Source organism: Gavialis gangeticus, unplaced genomic scaffold, assembly GCF_001723915.1.
Source record: "Gavialis gangeticus isolate Ggan-Ray unplaced genomic scaffold, GavGan_comp1, whole genome shotgun sequence".
In the NCBI taxonomy this organism is placed as follows: domain Eukaryota; kingdom Metazoa; phylum Chordata; order Crocodylia; family Gavialidae; genus Gavialis; species Gavialis gangeticus.
The window spans coordinates 4,670,497-4,680,222 of NW_017729033.1; the positions used below are offsets into that span (position 1 = coordinate 4,670,497).

Genomic DNA, 9,726 nt, shown 5'->3' on the forward strand with positions numbered 1-9,726 from the left:
TCTTTTTTCTCGGGGGGGGGGGGGGGGTTCATCTACATTTACAGTGGTGCAGCCGAGCTCAGGGGCCTGGCCCTTGGAAATAAGGCGCTTGAAACTGCAAAAGAATAAAAAAGCCTGACGTCTTTCTCATGGGCCTGTGCAATCAGAGCACTTTTTGCTGTGGAGTTTGATTCAGTCACCTGCATGCTGTGGTAAGTCTGGGGTACAGAGCTAAGATGCAAGATCCTGGTTTCAGCAAGAGCTGAGCTCTCGATTTCAGTGCATCACGTCAGAAAAAGGTAATCGGGACTCGTAGTAGAGATAATGTGTCTTTTATTAGATTTTTGCAACAAAAAAATAAATTCCTTAATTGCAAAAATCTTGTTGGTCTAATAAAAGTTACCATTTCTACGCCCTGATTGTCTTTTCCTCTAGACCAATACGGCTATAACCTGGATACCTAACTTCAGGAAAATCGTTTATCGGTTTCCAAGCTGAGGCAGGCCAGGTGTGGAATTGGGTAAAAAAAAGTGGAAAGTTCACCAAACGTCCAAACCCTGCATTGAAGCGAGTGTTTCCCTGGGCAACTCCATAACAACACATGTTCAAACATCCGTGGGCTAATACTAACTTGCAGTCGTACCTGACTAATCGACTCGAGTCTCGCTCCGAACTTAACAACCTGGGGTTATTAAAAGCCAATGTTTTGATTGAATAAATTAGAGTCTTTTTCAGCTCTAGATGTATTGTTTGAGCGTGTGTGTGTGGGGAGGGGGAGGGGGACTTTTTTGTTTTATGGCAAGAGAACCAATTAATTAAAAAGGAATGTATTAAAATGTGGAAGTCCACGTACAGGGGAGGAAATCCATATCAGGTGGGCAAAAAATGAAAGTCAATAGTAGAATAGATGGCTTTGTTTGGCTTTTCAGGGATGATGGATAAGTGTGATACTAAAGCAGAGCTAAAATGAAACACCCGCATGAAATAAAGCAGAGAGACTTGATTTTGAGACATTTGCTGCTTTTTTTTCTCTCTCTCTAAGTTCCTACGCCAAGTAAAAATAGGCATCGAGATGCCGAAGTGCGGAAGACAGAGCTCTTACTAAAATTAAATGCAATTGATTCTGTTCATTAATTATGATTGCCTGGGTGAAATTCCCTCTGGCTCAAGCAGGCAAAGATCCAGGGGAAGCAGTGGAGCTGTGTTGAATTTGGCCGGCTTTCATCACCAAAATGTGAGCAAACGCAGGATTTCGGGGAAATGTGCGTTCCGCTAGCCAGAAAGCGGTCAAGCCCAGCTCATGAGTTGGGGCCAAATCCTGAAAGGTGCAGAGCACGTTGCCACTGAAGTCAACAGGGGAGGGGTTATTCAGGAGGTGGGTTTCTGCCATTACAGACCAGATCCAGAGTTGCCTCTGGATGCATAGCATGGCTCAGATACACAGAACAGAGGTGTCAGTTCAGTCTCCGGTGTCAAATAGAGCATCCTCGAGACTGCTCTGATTTATGTTGGCTATTCAGTGGCGTCGTTAGGGGCAGGCACCAAACCCGGGCACCCGTTTTGAGGGCACAAGGATGGTGCCTTGGCTACAGCTGCCTGCTGGGGCTCGGAAACTACCTGTTACTCCTCTGTGGCTGCTTTTGGCCCTTAATGGGCTGCTTTGGCAGCTGGGGATTGATGGTGTCTAAAGGCAACCTGGCTACTATCCCTTTCACCCACTGCAGAGGCTGGGGGGGTGCATGAGCTGCCGGTCCGTTCCCTTCTGCAGGCATGCAGCCATCATCCCTCCCCATAACTCGCACACACATCTCACCTGTCCCTAATCTCTGCAAAGCTCCTCCTCATCGCAGTGTCCTAGTGAAATGCATCATGCTAACGCACCACCTTGACCGTGCTTTCCTGCATGTCCAAAGAGGAAGCGTGGCTTACCGGTGACAAAAGAGGAGAGGCAAGAGGTAGCAGGAGGCGGAGGGGCTGGGTGGTGTTATGCAATGCCTTGACCTCTTTGTGCACGAGTGAACTCAGCTGGATGAGTGACTAAAGAGCAGTGGCAATCAGATGGCTGCAGTTGAGCAAAGCTTTCCCGGATCTGTCTCGCTGACTGCTTAAATTAGACCAACCATACTTTGCGTTGAACCCAGCTGGCCCATTCAGTTGCTGTCTGCTCTGGATCCTTCTCCCCAGCCCATAATTGCTCATTTGGAAACGTGGAGCGGAGTGCAGGCAGATAAACTAGCTGAGACACGGTATGAGCGGGGGGGAAAAATCAACGCCAGGGGTTTAAATTGGAGCTGGAATGAGCCACTCGTCGGAGAAGCGTGTTCCTGTGAATAAGCCCCATGGATTTGCATAATAATAGCGGTGGGTCTAACCATGCGTGTGCCCGAGGTTGGTGATGCAGAGCTTATTTCGCTGTGTCCGTTTGAGATCAGGATTCAGTAGCTGCTGGCGGGGCCATGAATGGCTCCCCATGTGGCTTGAGATCTCGATAGCCCTGTGGCTTTCAGCCTGAGGGCTTGGCAAGGGTCACGTTGCAGTCACGGAGCATTAGGGGGTCTCCGCGGGCTGGGGCCCACCACTGCAGCGGTGTAGACAAGGCCGCCCTGCTAACCCATTTCTGAGATGAGCAGGAAGGCTTCTGGTTCCCTGCATTACCCATTACGTTTTTGCAGCCATAACACCGTAGGGGCTTGGGATGCAGGCTGCCGTTCTGGAGGACGGGGCAGCACCGCCCGGGAGGTGCTGGAGCCCACTGCCTTCAGTGAACTGAGCTCTGGGGAGACCCATCACACTTTTCTCTCCAAGGGGTGGCTTGGTTGGGATCATTAGGGATCCCAGCGATATCTGTGAGCACACTTCACTTTTGGATCTTCTCTGCACCTCCCCGGCCCCCCCCCAGGAAAGTGAAGAGCTGGGGACTCCCTGTTATAAATTCTTCTGCACTCCCAATCCTAAATGCTGCATGGATGTGCTCTGTCGGACCAGCTTGCCTTATTCCATCTGGTTGCATTTCTGAAGAGGCCAAAGTTTGCATGCCTTCTGACAGGCTTCGGGAGGCCTTTCGAGATGGAAAGTGCAATAAAAATGTAGGGTATTATTAAAAGATTTCTCTCTCATGCATTTTTTTTAAGCCTCTTGAGTACAGCTAGTGAAACGTTTTGATCCAAAAAGGGGCTTTTTTCCAGCAAAACAAATTTTTGCTGAAAAATACCCATTTTCAATGGCTATATGTTGACAAAACCTGCAAATGTTTCAATCGGAGGGAAAGAAAAAAGGAGTCTGCTGCCTCTTTGGGCTACTTTGCAGAACACGGTGAAGCAAGGCGGATCCTTGGCCGGTCAATCAGTGATGTCCGTGTTCAAGTCCACCTACCGCAGCGTGTCCTAGGGGAGATGAAACACTGGTTTGGAGACCTATGTTGTATTCCTGGCTCTGCTACGGACCTGACGGGTGACCTCAGATGAGTCCCGTTCACCTTTCTGGGCCTCCGTGTCCCCATTTCTGCAGGGGAGATGATTCACTGCAAACTGATTTGAGATCTGTGGATGAAAAGTGCTACATGCAAAGAGCCAAGAATCACTATGACCCTGTTGTTGGCAAGAGCAGGGCTAGAATAGGGCTAATATGGAAATGTCATGGGGCTGGTGGTAGAGTCACTGGAAAAAGCAAGCATGTGAACGTGGTGGACCATCGGGCGCAGAGAGTGGTAGTCGATGGCTTGATGTCTCGTTGGTGGAGTGCCCCAGGAGTTGGTCCTGGGGATGGTTTTGTTCAATGCCCTCATCAGTGACCTGGAAGATGGGCAAGTTTGCAGATGACACCAAGCTGCGGGGAGTAGTAGATACACTGGAGGGTCGGGCTAGGATTTGGAGAGCCCACAGCAAATTGGAGGATTGGGCCAAATTAAATCTCATGAGGTTCAACAAGGACAAGTGCAAAATCCTGCACTTAGGACAGAACAGTCCCCTGCACCAGTATAGGCTTTGGCTTTTTTTCTGGTGGGGTGTTCATTAAAAACCCAAATCTCTCTCAAAACTAGTTGACAGAAATGATTTGTTTGCTGAAATATTTCACGGCAAAGATTTAAAAAAAAGAAAAATCCCATTTTGCAGCCAGCGGTATCCTTGAGATGTCCAAATATTCTCTTGGACCTTGGGCTGAGCTATGTTGTAGTTGGCATCAGTCTTCTGTAGAAAAACAACCCAGAAAGAGAGAGTCATTCAGAAACAGGTTTTTGGGGGTTTTCACTTGCCCTCTCCCTTCTTTATCCAGACAGGTCTTTGGTTATTAGGTATGCTTGGTCGCATCGCTCTCCAGGTTGGCCCTGACTTTCAATAGCTCAGACAGCCCGGCTGATTTCAACACATAGCTATGCTTTCTGCCCTGCTGAATCGGGAACGTGGCCTGCCCTGAAAGCATTTCTTGAGGTACAAACAAGGCCGAGTTGGGATCATACAGCCAACTTAACCACAAGTGAAAGCACCCACCCGCACAGCTCTTTGAGCTCTTCTTTCGTACGACAAAAACAGTGTCCGTATCTTTAGCTTCGTGTGTTTTGCTGTTTATGTCGATTCAGGAGCTCTTGGCCATCAGAGACGTTACCAGGGATCACTATGTGGAAGTGGCCCCCTGCGCTCTGGGTTGTCTAAGTACATAAACCTTACTACCACATCCAGGTACGGTACTTGGAGAAAGAGCAGGCTAATAATATTAGTCACTGGAGCTATATGTTTGCTATTGCCGTGCTACTAAGGCAAAGCCCGTTATTTTCATGGGCACTTTTCCTCAAAGGCCATTGTCTTGCTCCGTTGAGCAAGCCTTCTTCCCGGGGTGGAAGGATGGTTTTGTGGTGAAACAGCTGGCCAAGGGTTCAAGAGATCTGGGCCCACATACCAACTGGACACAGCTCATGCAACCTTGGGCATGTTTCTTCAACTCTTCAGATGGGAACTGAAGTAACAGAAACTAGGGCTAATAGTGTAGCTGGTTGAACTCATATATATAATATATATAGTTCAACCAGCTCCACCATTCACCCTAGCTTCCAGATGGGAAATGAAGTAACAGAGTTGAAGATACATGTGTATATGTGGGTGTGTGTACATGTATATCTGTGTGTGTATGTAACAGAATTTCAGTCTCTAAATAGTCCAACATTTTGAAAATTGCTATGTATAGATATACATGTGCACACGCACTCTTACACGCTATATATATAGAATCTATATACACACTATATATATATGAAGTAACAGACACTATACTATATATATATTAATAGTATAGTGTCTGTTACTACATTTCCCATCTGGAAACTAGGATTCATAGTGGAGCTTGTTGAACTATATATATGTTATATATACCATCCTTCCACCCCGGAAAGAAGGCTTGCTCAACAGAGCAAGACAATAGCCTTTGAGGAAAAATGCCGATGAAAATAATGGGTTTTGCCTTAGTATCATGGCCATAGCAAACATATAGCTCCAGTGACTAATATTACTAGCCTGCTCTTTCTTCATGGTCTTCTATATATATAATATAATATAGTGTGTGTATGTATGCATGTATATATATATATACAGCAGTTTTCAAAATGTTGGAATATTTAGACTGAAATTCTGATGCATGCACACACATCCATAAGATACATATACACATGCATAAGACATGCGTACACCTATATATGAAATAGATTATTTTTCATATATATACAAACATATGAGGTTTATATAATCTCCTCTCTTTCTCTTTCTCTTGTCCACATTGATAACTTTGTGTCTGTATAACGTCTTTACAGACACACATGCATATGCATGTCAAGATGTATATGTGCGGGTAGACAGATCTATATAAAAATCCCTCAAACAGCTTTGAAAAAGGTCTGGGTTTCCCCCTGCATATACGTATATATTTTTAGATGGATCTCGTTGGCGTGCTCATAGGACAGGTTGCCTGATGCTTACATCGGAAGATGCTATTTTCAGTTACTTAGAACTTGCCAAATTAACCATTTGGGCTACAATATTGCATGGTTGGCATTTGATTCAGGCTGATTTTTGGTCATTTGAGACAGTCCAGTTCATGGCTGCTCATTAGGGATCTGGTTAGGGTCAGGCAGCTAAATTCTCCACCAATTCCTACCTCACTGAGCATGTTTCAAGCCTTCACAGCCCCCGTGCTGGCCAGGCACCCTAAAGACTATGGGAGCTTCTCTTGCAATTACCACTCATGACATCAGTCTTGTGAAGGGAGAGCAAAAGACCATCCATCTCGTGCTGTCCTCTTCTCCCCTGCTGGGAGGTGGAGGATGCAGACACGAGCGAGCGCACGGGCATAAGAAGGACTGATCTGCACGACAGCAGATCCAACAACCTCCCGAACCTGGAACCGAACCCGAGAATCCTGAATCTTCCCTGGTTATCTGCCAACGGCTGTGATTTATGCAGTGGTCTCCCACATCCTTCGGCTGTCTGGGCCACATAGGGAATCTGATTAAACGAGCTTCAGCTCATGAAAGCTTCTGCTCCTGGCATGTGTACACGTGCACACACACATCTGTAAAGTGCAAATCTACACTGCCTCCCATGCAGAGGATAATACCCTACAGTTGTTCCCAGTCATCCTCTTAGCTCACAAGGTAGAAGCTCTGGCTGTAGAGATAAAAGGTCCTAACCTTACTGATGACTGGCCTGTGGGAATCGATATGGTCCCATATAATAGAGCGGTCTTTGAGGACATGGTCACATGCTGTTTGTTCCACAGGGCCGTCCTTCGTTCAGCAAATGGGTATTTAATATCCCTTTTTGTCTTTATTTGGGGTACAGCATGTTCTACTAGTTAACCAGCAGGTTGGGACTTGGGATGCCTGGTTTTGTGACTGAATTACTGTGCAGCCTTGTTTAGGTCCCCTGGTTCAGCGAGACATCCACATACAGGACAGTATGGAGGCATCAAGTGAAATGCTTTTTTGAGCCCAGACCTGATTCTCAGCCTTCATTGAGCATCGAATCGTGGGAACTATCATACTTTTCCAATTTTAGCAAAGCCCTTTGAGATCCCCTGAGCAGTTCATTCCCCAGGGCTTCCTCATCTCCAGGCCAGTTGGCTTTGAATTGAGGTTTCCAGTCGGTTCATATTTTATGTGGGGTGAGCGTGCCCCTGTGGTAAGCAAAGCAAACGAGAAACGAACCTCACACTGGTGGTCTTTCTTCAGAGCTAGAGGGGCAGCCCAGGCTCTGTGCTTCCCTGTCAGCACCTCGGCCTCCTCTCGCCTCTCTCCCTCGCCCTCCTGCAGCTCTCAGCTGGCTCTGTAACACCCTCACTTACTGGCCATCGGTCGCAGCTTGCTTCCAGCCGTCCAGCCGGGCAGACGGACTACCTGCAGTGGACTCTCAGGATGAATAAATGCACCCCTAGTTGCAAGGCTGATGTGAGCATAGTCAGCGTATGCCTCCAAACTGCTTGTGTCCTGAGATTTGCAACAGATGAGGCCCTGAGTGCGCTCCAAGTGTGATGCCTAAGGGACTAGAAGAACGGTGTCGAGCCAGCTCCATCCTCTTTCAACCCCTCTTCATGTAGTTGAAGACTGCTATTAAGTCTCCTCTTCTCTAGACTAAATAAAGCCAGTTCCCTCCTAAGTGCAGGACTTTGCACTTGTCCTTGTTGAACCTCATGAGATTTCTTTTGGCCCAATCCTCCAATGTATCTAGGTCACTCTGAATCCTAGCCCAACCCTCTGGTGTGTCTAGTGCTCCCCCCCTAGCTTGGTGTCATGTGCAAACTTGCTGAGGGTGCGCTCTATGCCATCTGCCAGGTCATTGATGAATATATTGAACAAAACCAACCCCTGGGGCACTCCACTTGATACCGGCTGCCAGCTAGACATTGAGCCATTGAGCCCGATGGTCAGCCGTGTTCACACATTTGCTCTTTCCAGTGAGTCTAACACCAGCCTCATGAAATTTCTCCTTCCTTTCCATGTTAGCCCTATTCTAACCCTATTTGTGACAATAACAGGGTCATAGTGATTCTTGGCTCTTTGCATGTAGCACTTTTCATCCCTAGATCTCAAATCAGTTTGCAGTGAATCATCTCCCCTGCAGAGATGGGGAAGCAGAGGCCCAGAGAGGTGAAAGGGACTCATCTGAGGTCACCCATCAGGTCCGTAGCAGAGCCAGGAATACAGCATATGATGCTCAAGTATCCATCTCCTCCAGCTGAGACAGCATGAGGCATGCCACTAGTCTAGACTCCAGTTTCCAAGCCCTAGCAAATAAAATGTATTTTTCTGCTGGTTTTCCTCCCCTGCTTACAGGCATTTGTAGCGTGATTAATGAGCAACTTCTTTTCTGCAGGCTGTGAGTGAATCCCTCATGTGTCTGCTTCTGAATACAACTCAATGCATTTATTATAACCCCAGTAGGTTTAAGAAGATATTGAATAGGTTTTTAGCAGTGACTGGTGGTGAAGATTCATTAAATGGACTTGATTTTCATTAAGTGGTTGATTTGGATCTTTTTGTACTGTCTCAGATCTGACACCCAAAAATGGAAGGTGTTATTAGTAGATGTTGGCAAGACAGCCCTGAAGTATGATGAGATAAATAATCCTGCACGAGATTCAAGACTCCTATATGGTCCAAGTAGCTCTTGAGTGGTCTGATATCTTTGCATGTGGACTAGGGGCCATCACACCTCAGGTCTGTCAGGGTGTAGAGCCAAGTCCAAGTCGTCATGGCATTAGGTGGTATCAGGCCTGTCTTTGGTATAGGCTTTGGGATGAGATGTCAAACTGAGGACCTGTAGCTGCTGAAGATCCTGAGACAAATCCTCTTCCATGATGCCTGCCTTCCATCCAGCTCAGGGGGTCGTAGAGAGCTAGAAACCCTCTTACCTGCCCTCCCAACTTGGGCAAGTCCCCAGCAAGCACTGAACCAGCTCCTAGGCCTCCCTCTTCCTGGCTGTAATGCCAAGATAACATACAGGAGCGCTGGGGAAGGACAGGACCAGGGAGAGGAACAGCTGGACTAAACCTCCAAGATTATTGCACCAGCACGTTGCCAAGGGCAGGCCTCACGTCCCCGTGCGATGTCGCGTACCAAGATGTAGGCAGCCTGGTTGGTGGTTTGTGCAAGCTATCGGTCAAGGTCTGAGCGGTAGCCAGGGTCCAAACCAGAGACAAAATAAGAGCAAGCCGGGCAGTTATCCATGAGAGCCCGGTTCCAACAAGCCGAGATGCGAGGTCCAAGTTGGAGCAGGGTCCGCAACAGGCGGTCAGATCTCGAGTTGGGGCGCAAAGGCAGGGAAACAGCAGAGCAGTCCAAGGGCAGAGCAAGCCTTGGTGTCCAGATGGTTTCCCCATGACCAGGAAGCCTTATGTAGCCAAGAGGACCCAACTGGGCTGGAAGCCCTGGGCTGATCAAGGGCAGTAGCAGAAGCCCTTTCCCAAGACCTTTTCCGTGCTGCTTTTCCTTCCTGAGCTAATCCCCGATGGAGGGCTGAGTTGGTGCTTGGTCCCTGAGCCTAGGATCAAGGGTTTGGGACTGGGTCCTAACATGTGATCCCCTTGAATCCCAGGGGAGGGCCCCTGCTTATTCTGCCCCCATCCACCTCCTTCCCTTCCGTGCAGCCTGCTGGGATGTTTCCCCTTTTGTCTTGTAATTGGCCTCTCACCATTTGCAAAGGCCAGGGAGTGCTTTGGGGTGCTGGGAGCATGGCGCCCATGCCCAGAAATGTAACGGGGGGGGGG

At 47.9% G+C, this 9,726-nt stretch overlaps 1 protein-coding gene across 1 annotated transcript in view; it reads left to right on the forward strand.

The window, feature by feature from the left end:
* Positions 1-9,726, forward strand: part of LOC109304144 (5-hydroxytryptamine receptor 7-like) — a 15,834-nt gene that overhangs the window by 2,901 nt on the left and 3,207 nt on the right. The gene's annotated exons all lie outside the window — the stretch shown is intronic.